The sequence below is a fragment of the Schistocerca piceifrons genome, chromosome 2, assembly GCF_021461385.2.
Source record: "Schistocerca piceifrons isolate TAMUIC-IGC-003096 chromosome 2, iqSchPice1.1, whole genome shotgun sequence".
NCBI lineage: Eukaryota > Metazoa > Arthropoda > Insecta > Orthoptera > Acrididae > Schistocerca > Schistocerca piceifrons.
The window spans coordinates 125,270,331-125,292,189 of NC_060139.1; the positions used below are offsets into that span (position 1 = coordinate 125,270,331).

Consider the following 21,859-nt stretch of genomic DNA (forward strand, 5'->3'; position numbering starts at 1 on the left):
TTTTTATTATGGTTTGTGCTTAAATTGACTTGTGTGGACCGTAGACTTCGCGCAAACTGGCACTACGTCCTCTTGTCACGGCTATGTCTGTTTATTCGCCGTTTCGCGCGCTGGACAGAAAGGGCAGTATAAACCGCTGTTACCAGCGGTTCATCGTGCAGCAAAATTGAGTTAACATCAACATCTTTTATAAAATACTTGCATTCCGTTTTGAGTTGTCAGTCTCGTGTGTTTTATTCTCATACTTGTGGCACTGTTTTCTTCGGAACAAGGGACTGACGACCTCGTAATTTGGCCCCTTTTCCCCTCTGTTAAGCCGGCCGGAGTGGCCGTGCGGTTCTAGGCGCTTCAGTCTGGAACCGCGAGACCGCTACGGTCGCAGGTTCGAATCCTGCCTCGGGCATGGTTAGTTAGGTGAGTTAGGTTTAAGTAGTTCTAAGTTCTAGGGGACTGATCACCTCAGAAGTTGAGTCCCATAGTGCTCAGAGCCATTTGAACCCTCTGTTAAACCGACCAACCCTAGCGACTGTCTGACAGTAAGGGATATGTGTACCAATTATGGTTGAAATCGGTCCGGTGGTTTAGGAGATGTGGGAAACACGCACGCACGCACACACACCTCTTGTGCTGATACAGTGCATACAAGACATTCCGAGTCCCTCACAAAATGCGTGTTTATAGTATAGACCACTGAATGAAGCATGTTGAAAGGGGCAATGGAAACGCAAAAACTATACGAAAAGTCTTAGCAAAATTTTAAGATAAAAATCAGTGTTATCGTAATGAATCAAAGGTTTTAGTTTTATCTGAGGATTACGAATCTGAAAAGGGTTTTTGTCAACGCAGAGTTTTAAGTGTGTTGCCGATTTTCTTTGCAAGTGTTTTAATTAAATTAATAGTTGCTAAAACATCGTCATTTAAGTAAAACTCTATTAGAATCGACGTAGTTTGACCTCATGATTCGACTCATACATAAACTGCTTGAAAATCTTTTCGTAAAAAAAGTGTTAAAATTAGAGTGGAGCAGTGATTGATAGTGACAGCCATCGACGTCGGATTTGTGAAAAGAGCAGTATTAAATAGAATTGTCACAAAATAGTGGCGGAAATAGCGCAAAATTAGCCAGTAAAGGTCGACCAAGATCATACTGATCTCCTATTTTCAGCTTAAATTGAACTGTTCTTTATATGGATTCGACGTATGGAAACTGTATATTCTCATTCAAGGGCGGAAAATTCCAAATGTCTACGAAAATATCAATTACCTAGATCTCTCATCCTCATGAAGATACCCCCCAGGGGGTCCACAACTCTTTCGTGGATACGTGCGTGGCGAGCACGGGGCCCCGAGCCATTGCAGCCTTCTTTCTCTCCCGGGCTGCATTTCCCTTCCCTTCCCCTCCTTTCCCCTCCATACCCCTTTCCCCTCGCCCTCTCCTCTCCCTCTATTAGTGTCCTTGCTTATGTTGGCCCCCGCTATCCTCCTGGTTCTGTTGGTTTTACACTCTGGCTTTGTTGCGTAATCATCTCCTCCTTTTGGCATTCCTTGGTCCCCCTCTGGGGTTTGACCTCCATTCCAAAATTTCTCTTCCGTAGTGTGAGCCATTTGGGGAAGAGCACCTTACCTAGTGTCTCCGACGTGTGCCCTCCTAGTATATTCCACCTTTTCTTCTACGTCGTTGTCTGATGCTAGGGTGCATAGCCAGCACGGTAGCCAGCCCGTGTGGTGGGGTCGCTATGTACCCTTTTGGTTGAGCCCCCTGAACACACAGGGATCACACTTCTGATACCTGAGCTGTGACCTCCTCATGCATGCCTTGGAGTGGTTGCTCGTCATCCTGGAGCATCGGAACTCCCGGCAATGGCCGCCGTGCCAGACGGCCCTTGCTGTGGCTGGGTGGCGCCCGTGAGGAGAGCCCCTGATCGGAGTGGGTGGTATCAGGGCGGACGCTATGCAGATGAAACGCATAAGGGTCCAAACCTCTGGCCGCTCTTCTGCGGCCGTCTCTCTGCGTGGTACTGATTCCTCAAGTGCTGCTTCTCTTGCCCCTTCGGCCTTCCCTTCCGTGGCTACCCCCTGGGAGGAGGGTCAGGCCCGTCGTCTAGGGGCAAAACCTTTCCCCCGTTATCTAGTTTGCACCAGGACTGATGGAGATACTTTCACCAGTGTCAAACCTTTATTCTTTGTGGAACACATTGAAGACAAGTTCGGCGAAGTGGACTCCCTGAGCAAGATGCGGTCGGGTTCATTACTGATAGAAACTGCTTCGGCTGCCCAATCTGCGGCCCTTCGTGCCTGTACCCATCTTGGCACAATTCCCGTGTCCATTACCCCTCACCAGTCTCTAAATATGGTACAAGGTGTGATTTTTCACAGAGACCTCATCCTTCAAACTGATGAGGAACTTCGGGACAATCTCGGACGGCGGGGTGTTCACTTTGTTCGGCGTGTTCAGAAGGGTCCTAAAGATAATCGTATTGATACTGGTGCCTTTATCCTGGCCTTTGAAGGGGATACCCTTCCTGAGAAAGTTAAGATTATGGTCTATCGCTGTGATGTGAAGCCGTACATCCCACCTCCTATGCGGTGTTTTAAGTGCTTGCGTTTTGGCCACATGTCTTCTCGCTGTACCCAGGACCCTCTCTGTGGTGACTGTGGACGTCCACTCCATGAGGGGAGTCCCTGTGTTCCCCCTCCTGTATGTGTAAATTGTCATGGTAGTCATTCTCCACGTTCAGCAGATTGCCCAGTCTCTAAGAAAGAAAAAAAGATACAGGAGTATAAGTCTCTTGATCGTTTAAGCTACACAGAGGCCCGTAAGAAATATGCACGATTGCACCCTGTGTCCATGACATCGAGTTACGCCTTGGTTACATCTTCATCCCTTCCTCCCCCTTCCTTACCCCCGTCCCGGACCCCTCTCCTTCCCCCCTCCCCTGCGGCTCCCACACCTTCTCCTCTGGGTGCCGCTCACCCTCCCCAGCCGGAGAAGTGTCCCACTCCTTCGGCGTCTGCCAGTCAAGGGCGCCTCTCCCGGGATGCCCCTTCCCGGCACCTTCCAGGTCAAAGGTCTGCTGCAGCGCGGCGACCGCGAGAGCCGCGGTCTATCGGCCCCCAGGTCGCCCGGTCTCTTTCTGTTCCTGATCTTGCTGCAGCTGGCTCCATTATGCCACGCAGCCCTCCTCGATCTCAGCCTGAAAAGAAGAAGAAACATAAGTCCCGGGACAAAGAGCCTCTGGTGTCACCGGAGGTCCCTTCCCCGGCTTCACAACCGGATTCTGACCTGTCGTTTATGGATGTCGCCCCCTCCTTGTCGGTGACGGGTGGGGACCCGGCGGTATGACTGGATTTAGCGTGTTCAGCCCTCATTTAAACCATCGTTCTGTGGTTCTCCAATGGAATTGTAATGGCTACTATCGTCACCTTCCGGAATTGAAATCCCTTCTTTCGTCCTACTCAGCAGCTTGTGTGGTTCTCCAGGAATCTCATTTTACTGATGCTCACTCACCGACCCTCCGTGGGTTCCGTGTTTTCTGTCGAAATCGGGTCGGACCCTTGCGGGCTTCTGGTGGCGTTTGTACGTTGGTCCGTACAGACATTGCTAGCACGTGGATTCCTCTCCAAACTACATTGGAAGCAGTTGCTGTTAGGGTCCACTTAGACTCTGCAGTCACAGTATGCAATCTTTATCTCCCTCTTGACAGGACTCTTACACCTGCTGCCTTAACCACCCTTCTTCAGCAACTTCCTCCTCCCTTCCTCCTCCTTGGGGATTTTAATGCTCATCATCCTTTGTGGAGCAGTGCCTTTCCATCTAGACGAGGTCTTCTTATCGACCAATTTATTGCAGACCACGACCTGTGCCTTCTTAATGATGGCTCCCCTACTCATTTCAGTGCTGGTCATGGTACCTTTTCTGCCATTGATCTTTCTCTTTCTTCTCCCTCTCTCCTCCCTTCATTACACTGGTCGCCACACGACGACCTTTGTGATAGTGACCATTTCCCGTTGATTATCACGCTCCCTTCCCGCTCCCCGATGGAGAGGTTACCTCGTTGGTCTTTCCACCGCGCCGATTGGCCTCTATATACTGCACAGGTCGAGTTTTCTCCCTCTTTGTCGGGTTGTATTGATGACGTCCTACGTGACGTGTCTGACGCGATTGTTCGCGCTGCTAACCTTGCTGTCCCGCGCTCATCTGGACAATTTCGTCGTCGGCAAGTCCCGTGGTGGAGTACGGCCATTGCCATTGCCATCCGTGATCGCCGTCGAGCTTTGCAACACTTTAAGAGGCACCCATCTGTAGCCAGCCTTTCTACCTTTAAGCGCCTTCGCGCTAAAGCCCGTTATTTAATCAAACAGAGCAAGCAGATATGTTGGGAACGATTCGTTTCTTCCCTTGGTTCCACTGTCCCTCTGTCACGGGTATGGGCTACACTTCGCTCTCTCCAAGGTTGCCATCGGCAGTCCACCCTCCCAGGCCTTCACCTCCCAGATGGCATTTGTACGGACCCATTAGTTCTCGCAGAACATCTTGCGACCCATTTTGCAGTGGCATCAGCGTCGGCCTCCTATCCAGCTGCTTTCCTTCATCAAAAACAGCAGGCTGAAGCTGTCACCTTATGTTTCACCACTTGTGAGTCAGAATCTTACAACGAACCTTTCACTGAATGGGAATTTCTTTCTGCTCTATCTGCTTCTCATGATACGGCTCCTGGCCCAGATTCCATTCATAACCAGCTGCTTCAACATCTCAGTGCTCCACAACGGCACCATCTTCTTCGGGTGTTTAACCGTATCTGGCTCCAGGGTGACTTCCCTTCTCAGTGGAGGGATAGCATTGTGGTTCCTGTCCTTAAGCCTGGTCAGAACCCCCTATCTGTTGACAGCTATCGGCCAATTAGTTTGACCAATGTTGGTTGTAAGTTACTTGAACGGCTGGTAGCCCGTCGGCTCACTTGGGTCCTCGAATCTCGGGATCTATTGTCCCCTTACCAGTGTGGCTTTCGAGAGGGACGATCTCCAATCGATCATTTGCTTCGCTTGGAATCCGCAGTTCGGCAGGCTTTTTCCCAGCGCCGCCATTTGGTTGCAGTGTTTTTTGACCTTCGCAAGGCCTATGACACGGCCTGGCGCCATCACATCTTACTAACCCTTCATCAGTGGGGTCTTCGGGGCCCACTCCCGATTTTTATCCGCCAGTTCCTGATCCATCGGTCATTCAGAGTTCGAGTTGGTACTGCTTTTAGTTCTCCACGGACCCAGGAGACGGGCATCCCACAGGGTTCGGTCTTGAGTGTCCTTCTTTTCCTCATTGCTATCGATGGACTTGTGGCCTCTGTCGGTCCCTTGGTCGCCCCTGCCCTGTATGTGGATGATTTCTGCATTTGGGTTAGTTCCTCCTCGATGCCATCTGCAGAACGGCAGCTCCAGGTGGCTATACGGCGTGCCTCTGCATGGACCCTCTCCCACGGGTTTCAATTCTCTCCTTTAAAATCGCGGGTGGTCCACTTCTGTCGCCGTACTACGGTCCACCCTGATCCAGAGCTCTATCTCGCTGCACAAAGATTGCCTGTGGTTCCACAGTTTCGTTTCCTAGGTCTTCTTTTCGACAACAAGCTCACTTGGCTGCCCCATATCAGACTCCTGAAGGTAGGATGTTTCCGTAAACTCAATGTCCTTCGCTTTCTTGCCCACTCCTCCTGGGGTGCGGACCGTTCCCTCCTCCTCCGTCTTTATCGTGCTCTAGTTCTGTCACGTTTGGACTATGGTTGTCAAGTTTATGGTTCAGCTGCTCCTTCCACGCTGCACGTGCTGGATCCAGTCCACCATCGTGTTATCCGTTTGGCCACCGGTGCCTTCCCTACTAGCCCTGTTGATAGTCTCCTGGTTGAAGCTGGGATCCCCCCTCTTTCTGTTCGGCGGTCCCAGCTTCTGGTGTCTTATGCCCTTACTATCCGTTCTTCTCCCGCTCATCCTTCCTATTCTATCCTATTCCCAGACCATGGACGTCGCCCGCCTGACTCCCGCCCTCGGGCGGGTTTACCGGTTGGGCTGCGCCTTGCGTCTCTTACCCGTGATTTTCGGCTTCCTTCTTTGTCCTGTCTTCCTCGCTCCCTCCCCTCCACCCCTCCTTGGTTAGTTCCTCGGCCTCGAATTCGGATGGATCTCCGCCGCGGTCCGAAAGATTCCATCCCCCCGGTGGTGTTCCGTTCCTTTTTCCGCCAAATTTTATGGGAGTTTCGGGATGTTGTTGTTTTTTACACTGATGGCTCTAAATCTGCAGATCATGTTGGGTATGCCTTCACGTCCTTTGTTGGAACGGAAAATCATCTACTGCCACCCTCATGTGGGGTGTTTACTGCGGAATTGATGGCAATTTCCCGGGCCCTTACCTTTATTAAACAATCCCAACACAACCGCGTTTTGTTATGTACGGACTCGATGAGTGGCCTTCTTGCTATTGACCGGTGTTTTTCGCGCCATCCCTTGGCCTCTGCCATCCATGACCATCTCGCTGATCTTCACCGTACTGCTTGTTCCATTGACTTCCTATGGGTCCCGGGCCATGTGGGTATCCCGGGTAATGAGCTCGCTGATCGTTTGGCTGGGGGAGCAGTTACTTACCCCCCGTTTTCTGTAACCCCTCCTGCAGCGGATTTACGGCTTCACATCAAATCCCACTTTGCACAGTCATGGGCCAATTCTTGGGAGGCTACTCCACTGTCTAATAAACTTCGTGCCATTAAGGTGAATACAGGCCCATGGCGTTCTTCTTTTAGCCTCTCCCGCAAGGACTCGACCACACTGTGTCGTCTCCGCATTGGCCATACCAGGCTGACCCATGGTTTCCTTTTGCGTGATGAGCCACCCCCGCTATGTGGTTGTGGAGCCTTCCAGTCAGTGGCCCACATTTTGGTTGAATGCCCCCTTCTTTTGGCTCTGCGTGCTAAGTACAGACTCCCCCACACTTTACCTTTGATGTTGGCTGACGATTCCCGGATGGTCTCTCTGGTTCTAGGTTTCCTCCGGGAGATTGGTTTTTATTCTCAGTTTTAAAGTTTTTAATCTCCCTCTGGTGTTGGGGCAGGGCGGTGAGTGTTTGGGTGTCTCCCACTGTAGGCAGTGTTCAGAGATTCCCGATTCACCTCCCTGACCGGAATCCTCTTTTCTTTCCCTTTTTACTCTGTTTTTACCCCTTCTTTTTAAGGCTTGGTTAGTTTTTCTATTCCCATACGTACTTTCTGCATTATAGCAGTTGTACCTTTTAAGTCACAGGTGGTCTTGCCTATGCTGTTTCAGCATAGTGTTGGGTTTGTTCTCTTGCCAACTTCCCTCATTTGTTTTTACTAATGACAACGTGACTGCCCTTTTACGTTTCTCCTTTATCCGTTTTATTTTTCTGACTATACTGAGATGTCCCGTTAGCAGAATGGAGTCTATTTGAAACAAGGGACTGATGACCTTGCTGTTTGGTCCCTTTAACCTCAAACAACCAACCAACCAACTCATGAAGATATCCCTCCTGACACCATAAAAAGTGCCTACTAAACTTTCTCCAACACGTCGTCGGACACTTTCTGAAAGATTTGTTCTAGACCATTTGTAGACGAAGGATATTAACGTAAACGGGGCAAGAATACCTTGATGTACTGTTTGACGAGTGACAAATTAGTCTCAGTTTTTAGGTTCTATGGGCAACTCGGTCTCGATATGACTCCATCTGCTTCTGCAAATAACTGCATCTGAAGAACTTTGTCTGGCAGACGGCAATTGACGCTCCACCGAAGTACGACCACTCGCAGACAGCGGTAGATATTACAAATTACTCATTTTTTGTTGCCAACTCCTCCAATACCATTCAGAGGGAGGTGTTGCAAATACACAGAGCTGTTTGGGACGACCGTACTCCAAAATACGTCCTCCCTCGCAATTATGGTGTAGCAGGTTTCCCTAAATCGCTTAGGGAAAACCCGAGATGGTCCCTTCTCCATTCTGCTCCAATCGGAGCACATGCATAGTATGTAACGGCATCTTCATCCATCGGATCTTAAACCCCAACATTCCTTCCTTCCATTTCACAGAATACTGTAATGGAATTCAGTAAGCGAGGAACACGTAAGTACCTGACCTGCTATTAGCCACTAAAGGTACTGGTCAAATTGCTGCAATGACAGTAGAAGTGCAGAGAGAATTCACGATTCGCCTCTGTGCAGTCCGTATGACTTAGGTGCTCAAACGTTTGAGTAGCTACTGAAACTGACAACTGCTTTTCGTTTGTGTATTATTGCATTACTGATTTAATGTTTGGTACATTTTAGTTATTTGTTTATGCACACACGAAGTGGTAAGCATTTTTGACAACAAAATCGGTGTGCTACGGACCAAAGTATATAACGGAAGAAAATGAAAAAGGAAACTGAGGATCTGTTGGATGAAGATCAGTTTCTCTTGGAAATGTAAGCGCGGCGCTAGGGAGGCAGTTCTCATGTTGCTATTCGTAATGGAAGCAACGCTTAAGAAAAAATCAAGACACATTAATAGGAGCTGTCGGCCTGGTAAAAGCGTACGACAACGTAAAATGGTGCAAGAAACTGAGAAAATGGGGAAAGCTATAGGGAAAGACGGGTAATACACAATATGTACAAGAATCAAGACGGAACAATAAAGAATGGAAGATCACAAACGGAGTATTGGAGTTAAAAAAAACATTGCGAGACGAATGTTGTATTTCGCACCTATTGTTCAATCTCTACATATCAGAAGCAATGACGGCAGTAAAAGAAAGATTTGAATAGGATGAAAGTATGTCATTGATAAGATTCGCTGATGATATTGCTATCGTCGGTGAAAGTGAATAAGAATTACAGAACATCCTGAATGGAATGAAATATCTAAGGACACAGAATATGGACTGAGAATAAACCAAAGAAAATCGAAACTAATGAGTGGCAGAACTGAATTAGCGATAAACTTAACATACAAAATTGGGACCGTAAAACAGACGTAGTTGAGGAATTCTGCTACCCTGCAAGCAAAAACAACAAATGACGGACGAAGCAAGGATATAAAATGCAGAAGAGGGCATTCATGGTCAAGAGAAGTCTACATGAAACATTGGTGTTAAAACTGAGGAAGTTGTTCTGAGAATGTGCGTTCGGGGTACGGTTGTGAAAATAGACTGTTGGTAAACCAGAAAAAGATAATAATCGAAGCGTTTGAAATGTGGTTTTATAGAAAGACGTTAAAAACGGCTGTCAAGATAAGGAATGAGGAAGTTCTCCGCAGAATCGGTAAAGAAAGGAACATACGGAAAACACTGATAAAAAGAATGGACAGGATGATAGGAAATGGGTTTTTAAGACATGAAGGTATAACTTCCGAGGTACTAGAAAGGGCTGTAGAGATTAAAAATTATAGGAAAAGAGAGATCTGAATATATCCGACGAATAATGGAGGACGTAGGGTGCAATTGCTACTCTGAGATGAAAAGTTTAGGACAATAGAGGAATTCGTGGCGGGCCGCAACGAACTAACAGAAGACTGATGACTCGGAAAAAAAGGAAAAAGACTAGTTCTGCTGTTATATTACTGACCTCTCATCGACTAATTTGATCGGTCTACAAAGTTTAACGTCCCCATCCGATGGAGGCGTCATCAACTATGTAGCATGCCCTAACTACATGGGACATTGCGGTGGCGGCAGATGTTGTGACAACCTCTCCTCTTACCGCCGAAGAAAAGTTTGGCAGCCACCATAATTCGAACCGGCTGTCCCCGAATTAAACGCTATTGCACTGCAATACCTCAGTTATGGACAATGTATGATAATGTCAAACGAGAATGGAAAAAAGAATTCGTACAAATCCTGTTGACGTTACATTAAAACTGAAAGAAGTCTTTACTAAATTTCTCTTTACAGAAAGGAGTGCAGGAAACCATTGTAATGCTAAAAGTCGGTATGATTGTCTTGGTTTTACCTGATGGTGCTGCTTAGACATGGCCAAAATTGTCTTCCTTTTACTTAGAACTAATATTCTTGATGCCCGTTCACTATTTATCCATTCCTATGACAGCAATACCGTTGCATCTATGCAGTTGTCTGGTATGAATGTAGGACTCTACTTACTACCTATATTGCATCAACCGAATAACGGCAGAAAAGTTCAATGATTTCCTTAGATGCTATTTGTATTCGCTGCTATCTTTCTGCGCCGGTTTCTAAACTTCCAGCGCCAACGCTCATACGATGCATATCCTATACCAGACTTCTTTCCATGTGTTGAGGACAGATTACTTATAACCAAAAAATAATTTTGTAAATATATTTGTCATCACTGATCATTTTATAGTGCAAATAAATAAGCAGTGTACGGCTTACCATATGTCGGAAAGAGTAGCTCATTCTTAAGCTAGACAGCAGATGAGAGCCCATATAGACACCGGCCAATTCTACGGTGACCGCAGTATTTATACTAGACTGTAGTCCGGATGTGCATCTAAAAAGCTTTGGAAGACGAAATGGACAACAAGACAAGAATCTGACAAGTAACACCGAAGCAACACTTCGAATATAACGTTTGCTACGCTGACGAACGGCATTCCTAAGCGAGACTTGCCGAAAATCGTCAGGAAGGGGGGAAAATGTTCGAAAAATTGCACACGATCGACTGAATCATCTTTCAAAATATTTTATTGGCATGTTTACTCTGAATGCAGTTTAAACTGTTGTGAGTTCTTCGTTCTGAGAGAAGTTATTGACAATTCCGTCATTGCTCGCTACCCTGGTAAAAATAGATTCAGTAAAATCATCGTATAGAAATATAGATACGATAGAAATGCTACGTGCTATGTGAACAATATTTTCCCACGAAATGTCTAAAACTGAAAATCCACATAGTTGTTGGTCCGATATTTCACAAGTATCTCCAAAGAGAAATACGCCCAGGTGGCAAAAAATAACGTAACTGATAGAAATAGCTGCTTAATGAGAAGCAGCAGTTGCTGTAATAACCGCTCATCTGATACCATCAGTGATTTTAATAACTGCATGTTGACCGAAGATCGTACTACGCTGTCGCGTCATCTGAAATCTGGTCAGAAAGGAGAGAGACGAACTATTTATGTGTTCTGTCGCTCATGGAAACAACTGTGAGACTGTGTTTATGTAAGTGTGTAGAACGCTTTCGTGCGCTGTCACTGCTGTCGGCACAAACGAAGCTGAAGTGACTGTAAGCAGTCGGCGCGACTGTGAAAATAACCGTCAGATGTCGGTATTTTTCTGTGCCAGTATTCGCAAACAGTTATTGTTCCCTGGGAGTTGCAGCGCTACCACTAGGAGTAACCTAGAAGTTGGTAACTGTGTTGCGGACTCCAGTTAAAGGTCGTAGAAGCCGGTGATACTTCCAGAGAGGGTAGTTACTGAATTGAACAAGTATTTTCGTACTGCTACGGAAATAACCGTTGGCCAGAAATCACACAGCTGTGTACAATTTTGTAAGAATATCGTGTGTTAATTTTGGGCAGTATAGGAAACTCATGTCAGCACATTCTCAAAGAATGTGCTTATTATTTTATGGCATTACTGTGAGGGAAAACTCGATGTGTTTCATCTCGTAAATTGTACGGAAAGCTGTAAAGTATCGTACAGAGTATAAAACATGTTAAGTTTTTTTATAGATTTTACCCTTCATTAAGTTTTGAGTATTGTAGGTGATCTGAAATGGAAAACAGACGACTATCTAATCAAAGTATACCATATCCCCAATGCTTAGAAGCATCATTACGATGGAAAAAACGCCAGTGCTGTATCGCAGATCAATCTCGTTACAGTTTTTCTTATCAAATTATGAGTACAAAAAACTTGATACTTAGCTTAGTGGCATTATTAAGTGAAAGAGTTTTCTGAATTTGTACACGTCCAGTACCAAGGGGTTTTTCATTTAATTAGTCTTTGGCCGCTAACTTGGAAAAATTTTCTACAACGTATTACACACATCAATTTCAAATTGTACAGTGGAATATTTACACTTCAGACACGTGTGGCAAATTAAGCATTTCATGGAGGCATATTTGGAATGAATACACGTGTTCACAATAACGATCAAGTTAGATACTTGTCAGCGGTATTTAAATATAAGTGTAGATTTACTTACTTTAGGGCCTACTAGTACTTGCGCACACTACATGAAAATATTTGAATGACATATGCTTCTCTGTTTTCAAAGAGCTCAAGTGAGTTCATTTTCTATTATGTTAGGTAACACTGAAAAATCTTTGTCACGTGCACTCATTAACATGTTGATGTTTTGTTATATGCAAAACTTAGCCCTTCAGTTTGAGTAGTCATCTGTCTCATTCGTGAACTGGCCAGTTAACTATTATGATTTTAAATTCACAGATGAAGTATACTGGAAAGGGAGCATATTTTTGACAGAATGTGTACGCTATCGTCATATTTAAGTTACAACAAAGGCAAAACATGGAATCGACAGGTGTAGTATTCCTTAGAACAGAAAATTTTGTTATTGAGAAATTTTTGAAAGCTTACTACAAATTCGTATTCCCCACATCAACACTATTAGTTCAGAATCTCACAGTCTGAATAACCGAAGAAGAGTAAACAGGTATAGTAATGACATCTGAGGCATTTAAATCTGGTACTCTTACGAGGTTGACACAACTAATCATCCACTGGAATTTTGCGTCCAGTAACGCCATACGTTAGAGATTCACAACAAACTGAATACTTCAACAAATGTAATTAGCCATTGCCCCACTAAAAAATTAACACCCTCTCGGTAGCTGAAGTACTATAGCAGTTCTCTGTACCTCACACACAACTTTCCTCGAATGGATTATCTTGTACAGGAGTAAACGAATCTGTCACGTTGCATATATTGTTGCGTTGTATTACAAGGCCCCACATTTATTCCATTAGGCGAACAGCACCAAAAAGAAAGTTTCGAATTTTATCTTCAGTATTCGGCTTACATACTAGTTCATACTCGAAAAAGCGCGTTAAAGTGAAATGTTAACATTTCACTTTAACAGTGCAGTAACAAAGCTACGTGTACTTCCTGTTGCAGCTGCGAGGATAATATTTCAAATAGCGACAGATAACCTATATAAATATAATAAGAAACACCAGTAACCGTTCAAACATCAACTGAAATATACTGGGTAGTTAATACGCTAAGGCTATGGCACGATTCATGAGACATTCCTCCCACTTCGCACTCCTCGCAGATACACTGTCAAACTAAACTGATGGATTCCAAGTGGTCACGTATTCCGTAACGATGGGAATATTAGAAGAATGACAGTTACGTTAATAGCTAGGCTACGAAGCAGGTACATTCTTGGAAACTGCCGTAAAGGCCACCGATAATCTGATGTCTCTAGAAAGTGGAATAGGACAAAGATGAGGAACAAGGCCAGAAAAAAAGTTCAGTTATTTTATGCCAGAAAGACTACAGTATTTTTTCCCCTTTTTGATATTCATTGCTGAATTAATATCCACTTTACAACTCCTCTCCAGTTTCTGTAGATATTGTTTCTGATGAATCATTGTGGTTCTAACCACTCTTTATTACACTGGGATCTAGAAAATGTTAGTTGTAGTTTTATTTCGAGTTAATAAAACGAAAATATCTTGACGCACTTCTATGCTGTGTTGATACACTGTCAAAGATGACAAGAAGTAAGAGGAGTGTAGGTGTCGCAAATTTAACAAATTTTGTCACTATGCCTAGCAGAGGGTGCTAAGGAAATATTTCCTGCTTATAAAACATGGTACTCCTAACCGATGTGTACAACAGTAGTAAATTGTTCTATACTGTTGTATTGAGAAACCTGTTTAAGTCAAAGCACTCTGCTGAAAAATTTTGATGTTGTACACTGTTGTAAAATAAAATAATTGTAAAATACATATTTTATAGGTTGCAATTGTAAGCTGTACGTGTAGCAAAATTGAAAAGGAGGAAGACGCAATTTAAAGTTCGAAGTGAATAAAATAACAAAACGAAAATGTGAACTTATTCATTGGTCTAATGGGAGATTAGTTTTACCAGTACAGTTCAGACATCACCAATGCCATTGGCTCATTTTCCTACAGTAGTCGGGATGGTCGATATTGTATATGCAGACGTGAATGAAACAATCACCACAACAACAATTTTTAAAATAAATTTAATTTCAATGAAAGGAACTATTTCAAATTTACCCGGATAACCACTCGTATACAGGATGTATTGAGCTCCTCCAGCAAAATGTCTGAGGTTGTTGACGAATATTTTCTGAGTACTTGGTATAAGGGCCCTAACTACATAGTGTATTTATGATTTATTCGGTTTTTTGCCCCAGTTACCTTTGTTGTTTGGATATAAATTCACAAAAGTGAAAATGCAAGCTATACACAATCAGCAAATCGTGCAACACAAAATCTGCGGCAGTACAAAAATCTTCAGACACCCTATTCAGCCTGCTGTGTCACTGCCTAATACAACGCTCTTCCCTTAAGGGATTGTTTAAAATGTCGACCATCATGACAACAGCAGAGAGAACAGCTACTGTCTTACAAGCTAAAAAGCGCTAGCGTCGTTATGCCGTTCTTCCATTGTATACAGTGTTACCATACACGAGGTGCATCTCGGCCAACCCTCCACTTAACGATACCACTAGTAAACGGAACAAATTTGCTATTTTCCATGCAATTCATATGCAAGGACGGTGACAAATGCAATGACTAACGAGCCACTGGATAGTGACGGGTCCGTTGTACCAAAATACCTAGAAAATGCCTGGGAACGTCCTCCGAAATTTTGTCAGAGTTGGTGTCCGCACTGTACTCTTTTTCATTTTAGTGTGTAACACCTCTTCATTCAAATATCCGAACTTACGTCGCTTTGCTTTTAAAATACAGTATATATTTTAACAACAGTAACTTAAACGCATGCGACGGCTTCAAGTAAAAAATAGGCAATTTTTTAAACTGAAATGAATAACAAGTAACAAAATAATTTTTACCAAGTAATGTTTTTAGAATTAACGTACGTGATAACAGTAGACTGATTTAAATAATACCTCCGTTTGTTATTCGCGGCCTGGTTTTCTGTTCTAGGTTTCGTAGCAGTGGATACACGGTCATGCTCTTGTGACTGGTAAGTTACACCATTTTTAATTTATGCACAGCGAATGTAGAAAGCTTTAGCATTTAAAAGAAATGTTTGTAGTGTGTCGATCTTCACACAGTTCGTATTAGATATAAGCCATACTAGTAATTAGTAGTAAGAGCACGGCCCAGTCTAATATCGACTGTGTGAAGACTAACAAATCACAAAAGTTTCCCAACTTGAATTGAGTACGAATATTATGCATCTTTTTCGCTGTAGACAAAACCGATTTAGATGCTGTCTAAATATTTCCACGGAAAATGCAGAACATTGACTCGTTTTCTTTAAACAAAGCCTTTGTGAAATAGAAATAAAAACGCTTTCATAGGCAGTAGCTTTCCTAAACAGTAAGAATAAAGTCTGTATGAAAAGTTCTTTTACTGCGCAGCAAGAAGCCTAAGAGAATGACGTTCAGTAGTCAGAGTTTACAACTGCATGCTACAGAATCACAATTCTGTTTTTGGCGCTTACTGTGCTTTGTGTAACAGTCAATTACAAATTATTGTTGTGCAGACAATAGTGACTATCGTTTTTTTAGTTGAAATGTAAGACACTACCTTTAGAAGATGATTCAACATTTCGTACTGGACTGGTATTCGAATCAGTTTAATACAAAGATTGCTTTGGGTCTCAATACAAAAGAAAATTTGAAACGAAGGTGTAACTGGTGCGTCCAAAATCACACACTGTTAGCAAATCGTTGTTATAACTAATATTTTATCACAGTGTCATAGTATCGTTACCCATCAGTAGCTTGCCGTAGAACGATGTTGCACTTCGTAACACTTTAGAACAACAAACTGAACAGTTATGAGGAAATTACCAAGCATATGTACTCTTAAGTCAGGTGACGCCGAGAAATTATATTCTTGAAATGTCAAATATCTACTTAAATTCGGCTAGGTCTTGTACGTTGTAAAGTAAGCTCTTTACAATACCTGTGGGTGAGGGCCGTTTCAAGTCAAACTTACCTCATTACGTAGCTCCACTGATAAATTATCAGAGTTGTTCACGTGTAGTTTCCAGAAACTTATCCTCAATCAATCTTGCACCGATCGGTTGCCAGTGAACGGTCGTTTGTTAAGTTCGTGACGTCATGCCTTATTCAAAGATATTGCTCAAGTTTAGCATGTGGTAGAGTATAATCTTTGTGCTACCAGAAAACATTAAGAAACTGCAGCGCAATAACAGAATCATGTTAATTTTCAGATGCAGCAGAACCTCCCAGTCAGGAATTATAACTACTTCTGTAACGCTCGAAACATAGCCAAAGGACGCTGATTTTGTGTTTGCAGGCGCTATATTTTGTTTAGGCCTCGCGGTCATCTTTATGCTTCGGAACCATGCCATTTTTTACAAGCAGTGAGTAGAAACAATACGATGTGGTTAAATTTCTTTTGTCCCTATACTATTTGTTCATGTCATCTTGCATTAACCATCTTTCCATTTCAAAGTTCTTTCTTTTAGTACGCAGTCTGCACTGAAATCGTTAAAGTGTATCGCAACCTTATCTGACTCATTCGGTCATTTGATTATATGTCACGAAATATCGGAGCTCTTCGTTATGTCTCTAAAGTGTCACAATTTGAAAGCTGCTTCGTCAAATAATTTTCTTCTTTGTCATGGGAATGTGGTCAGACTATATAAGCTTTGCTTTACTTGTCCAAAAAAATCTATTATTATCGTCCATCCCCAATCTTTTCTCTTACGAAGAGTCTAAACACGATTATTCAAATATTTTTGTAAACACACATTAAAAGAATACAAATAACCGTTGGGATTTAGATGCAATATGTTCCTCTAGTTGGCTTTTCAATGCGTACCCAGGTTTAGGAAACAAAGTAGTGCAAGATAATATTCACCTATGGGCAACCAGCGGTGTACAAATAAAGATGCATTATATTCCCCTTAGTTTATCATATGCAATCCACTGGACTGCTGACTCTTGGGAATGAAGATTTCGGCACTATTATTTCTATAAATTATTCTATTCAGATTTGGGCGTGTTTATTTAAGCACTGTGTTCAACATTCCACGAAGCTTAGGTAATGATAAAAGAACTTAACTGAAAATTAATGTTGGTGATGAATGTATTGAAAGTTGTTTCGTCATTAAATCCACCAAATTTCCTCGTGTGTGTGTGTGTGTGTGTGTGTGTGTGTGTGTGTGTGTGTGTGTGTGTGTGTGTGTGTGTGTGTGTGTAATTTTCAGGGACATTCCTAGGTGCAACCACTTAGATGAGGCATAGTTCCTTAGCAAGCTGTTGCAAAGAACCTTTGCATTGTGGATACAACTTGCCGACAACGAAGAGGGAAAAAACCTACATGTGTTTCGTAGTGTCTTCATTAGATTGGACCACTTCTTGAAGCGCCAGTTTTTTTACAATTGTTGGCTAGTTTATTGATATCAGATGCTTCAGTTTCTAATTATGTTTTAATTTCATTTGCACAACTAGTTTAGAAGCTGTTAGTTGTCTTTTATAAGTATAATTCCATTCAGCTTGACTACATGAGTACGCAAGTTCGAACGCTAACCGTCGTTGCCAACTGGACTGAACAACGCGCCACAATTCGGAATCCATGTGACTTCACCAAACGTGACGACTATAAGCAAGTTAGCATTCGTTACGCTCGACCCTACCGTAAATAAGCACGGTATTGAGTTTCAATTGAACCATTTGCGTAATATACGAGTATAGTTACTCGCTTATGAGAGGTCACACTCAGATTCGCTTTAAACGGTTAGTGGGGAGGGCAATCGCAAACAGACACAAATCACATGGCAGATATATCTTCAGCTGTAAATTTTTAACTCTCTATTAAGCTACCGGTTTCTGTGTTGCATTACATCATCATCAGGCCTCTTGACAAAGGTAGCTCGGATACGATCAGATTGCATGTAGTCATTGTAGCAGCTACAAAAAGACAACCGGCGTCCGCAGATATCGGATAGAGACGACATGGTCACTTCGTGCATCTACCGACATTGGTTATGCACAAAGTGATCACGTCGTTTATAGCAGGGATCTGCAGACACCGGTTATTTTATTATGACTCCAACAATGACTACACACCATTTCATTTCATACGATCTACTTGTGATATAACATCGAAACATGTACCTTAATAAACAGTTCAAAATTTGCGGCTATAGATGTACTATCTTTTATTTCAAACTGAACAGCCGACGTCCCAGTCAACATCTTCTGCGAAGATGGACATACAAAAATTGGCAGATGTGTAAATAAGTGCGCATGCAATTGAAAAACAACGGAAGCAGCTCCATGAAGGCAAGGCAGCTGTACCTAATCGGGTACCCGTTACATTCTACGCAGGGTATTTCACCATTCCTATTACAAGCTGCTAGGGATTGTAGAGGGAACTTCGTATTTAAAGTTTTGATACAGCACTAATGTCCGGAAATGAACCGTTTGGATGTAAAATGAGTTTGAAGGTGGTATCACTTTCAAATCTCTCGCTTCACGGTAAGCACACAGCGAAGTCAATGAGCTTTGCCCTGTTTGCCTTACAGGAGCTCATGACATGGACAATATTTCGAGTATTCGTCGTCGGGTTGTGTGCTGGGAGACTAAAGACGCCCTCTTCAAAGTCGAGAGTGCGGCGCGTTTGTGAGGAACCACAGTCGACCCTCCTAGTTGAGAACATACCAGTTTCTCGCAACCGTCGTTGTAATAGTCGGACGAAAATGGTATGTGACGTCATAATTACAACACAGACTGATGACAGCTCCCTCCCTTTGTGCATACCGGGGAAAGAGAGTTCGAAAGTGATCCGATATTCAAACCTACTTTATATCCAAACGGTGCATTTCCGGTAATTGATTCCCTGTCAATACTTTATCTACTAAAACCCAAACCTCCAGATGTCAGACACTGATCTGTACCAAACGTTGGGCGTCAATAGAGTACCAACCAAAACACCGATTTAGTTCGTGCGGTGTGTTGTCCAGCAGAACATGCGTAAAGGTTAATTAAAACTAACACCAGAACTACGAACGTGAGTTGGTAGCATGTGAGCTCATCGAACAAAAGTCTCGAGTTTGGAAGCCACTGATAGCGATTTTTTTCAGCAGTTTACGCATGAAATTGTTATATTGGACAACATTTTTCTGACACGTAAAAGGACGTTTCGGAGTTACTAGCAATGTTCTCTTGGTACCTTGCTTATGCTTCATTAGTTGAAAGTAGCAAACCTATAGCGTACATTTGCATAGATAACACCATACCTATCTATACAAAATGTGCTCTATAGATTTCTACTTTCAGCTGACGAAGCGAAAGCAGACTGCCCCCCCCCCCCCCCCCCCCCCAAAAAAAAAAGCTACAAACTGCGAAACGTCCTTTAATATGTTAACATGTCAGAAAAAAATATTCTCCCATATAAATGCTTCACGCGAAAACTGTTAAAAAAAAAACCTCAGTGAATTTCGAACTTGGGACCTTTAATACGACGATCTGACGCTCTACCAACTCACCTACCACTGATTTTCGTTGTAAAGTGATACAGGTTCGCTTTTACTGTACTCCGTAGTTCTGGTGTTACTTTTAATTACCGTTTACGCATCTTCTGCTAGACGACAGCACACAGCACGAATTAAATTGGTGTTTTGGGAATAAAATCGGTGTTTTGGTTGATTACTCTATCGACACACATCGTTCGGTACCGATCTGAGTGTCTCACATCTGGAGGTTTGGCTGTAAGTCACCTCTGCAACTCCTAGAAACAGCAACAGGAATTTTCAGACACTGTAAAGTTTAAAAGAATTACCTGACTCCTCCTTTGGCAACCATTTATCATAGGGCCCCCTAATAACGGAGCGTCTCCCGTTTTTGTGGAAACTGCATTTCATCTACAAATTACTGTGCCTCCAAAACACACATACCGTCTGTAGTTCAGTGCTGAAGTACACTCCTGGAAATGGAAAAAAGAACACATTGACACCGGTGTGTCAGACCCACCATACTTGCTCCGGACACTGCGAGAGGGCTGTACAAGCAATGATCACACGCACGGCACAGCGGACACACCAGGAACCGCGGTGTTGGCCGTCGAATGGCGCTAGCTGCGCAGCATTTGTGTGCACCGCCGCCGTCAGTGTCAGCCAGTTTGCCGTGGCATACGGAGCTCCATCGCAGTCTTTAACACTGGTAGCATGCCGCGAGCGTGGACGTGAACCGTATGTGCAGTTGACGGACTTTGAGCGAGGGCGTATAGTGGGCATGCGGGAGGCCGGGTGGACGTACCGCCGAACTGCTCAACACGTGGAGCGTGAGGTCTGCACAGTACATCGATGTTGTCGCCAGTGGTCGGCGGAAGGTGCACGTGCCCGTCGACCTGGGACCGGACCGCAGCGACGCACGGATGCACGCCAAGACCGTAGGATCCTACGCAGTGCCGTAGGGGACCGCACCGCCACTTCCCAGCAAATTAGGGACACTGTTGCTCCTGGGGTATCGGCGAGGACCATTCGCAACCGTCTCCATGAAGCTGGGCTACGGTCCCGCACACCGTTAGGCCGTCTTCCGCTCACGCCCCAACATCGTGCAGCCCGCCTCCAGTGGTGTCGCGACAGGCGTGAATGGAGGGACGAATGGAGACGTGTCGTCGTCAGCGATGAGAGTCGCTTCTGCCTTGGTGCCAATGATGGTCGTATGCGTGTTTGGCGCCGTGCAGGTGAGCACCACAATCAGGACTGCATACGACCGAGGCACACAGGGCCAACACCCGGCATCATGGTGTGGGGAGCGATCTCCTACACTGGCCGTACACCACTGGTGATCGTCGAGGGGACACTGAATAGTGCACGGTACATCCAAACCGTCATCGAACCCATCGTTCTACCATTCCTAGACCGGAAAGGGAACTTGCTGTTCCAACAGGACAATGCACGTCTGCATGTATCCCGTGCCACCCAACGTGCTCTAGAAGGTGTAAGTCAATTACCCTGGCCAGCAAGATCTCCGGATCTGTCCCCCATTGAGCATGTTTGGGACTGGATGAAGCGTCGTCTCACGCGGTCTGCACGTCCAGCACGAGCGCTGGTCCAACTGAGGCGCCAGGTGGAAATGGCATGGCAAGCCGTTCCATAGGACTACATCCAGCATCTCTACGATCGTCTCCATGGGAGAATAGCAGCCTGCATTGCTGCGAAAGGTGGATATACACTGTACTAGTGCCGACATTGTGCATGCTCTGTTGCCTGTGTCTATGTGCCTGTGGTTCTGTCAGTGTGATCATGTGATGTATCTGACCCCAGGAATGTGTCAATAAAGTTTCCCCTTCCTGGGACAATGAATTCACGGTTTTCTTATTTCAATTTCCAGGAGTGTGTATAAACAAACCTTCTTAGTGAATCACTATACCCACTACTGAAAATCAGATCAAAATCGCTACAGTAGATCCCGAAATTTTTGACAGATTACGAATACAGTGTAAGCTCGTTCCGGCTGCTGTGGTCGAGAGGTTCTAGGCGCTTCAGTCCGGAACCGCGCTGCTGCTACGGTCGCAGGTTCGAATCCTGCCTCGGGCATGGATGTGTGTGATGTCCTTAGGTTAGTTAGGTTTAAGTAGTTCTAAGTTCTAGGGGACTGATGACCTCAGATGCTAAGTCCCGTAGTGCTTAGAGCCATTTTTTATAAGCTCGTATTGGCAAAATGTTTTTTACGT

General features: G+C 44.2%; 1 protein-coding gene across 3 annotated transcripts in view; it reads left to right on the top strand.

Moving 5' to 3' along the window:
- The window catches only part of LOC124777475 (anoctamin-10), a 306,085-nt gene that overhangs the window by 30,225 nt on the left and 254,001 nt on the right, over positions 1-21,859 (top strand). For 2 of the 3 annotated variants that reach the window (XM_047252902.1, XM_047252904.1), the window contains exon 2: positions 15,122-15,161. The exons of the other annotated variant lie outside the window; for it this stretch is intronic. The gene's annotated coding sequence lies outside the window, so the exon portion shown is untranslated. The remainder of the gene's footprint in view (positions 1-15,121; positions 15,162-21,859) is intronic. 3 annotated transcript variants of the gene reach the window in all.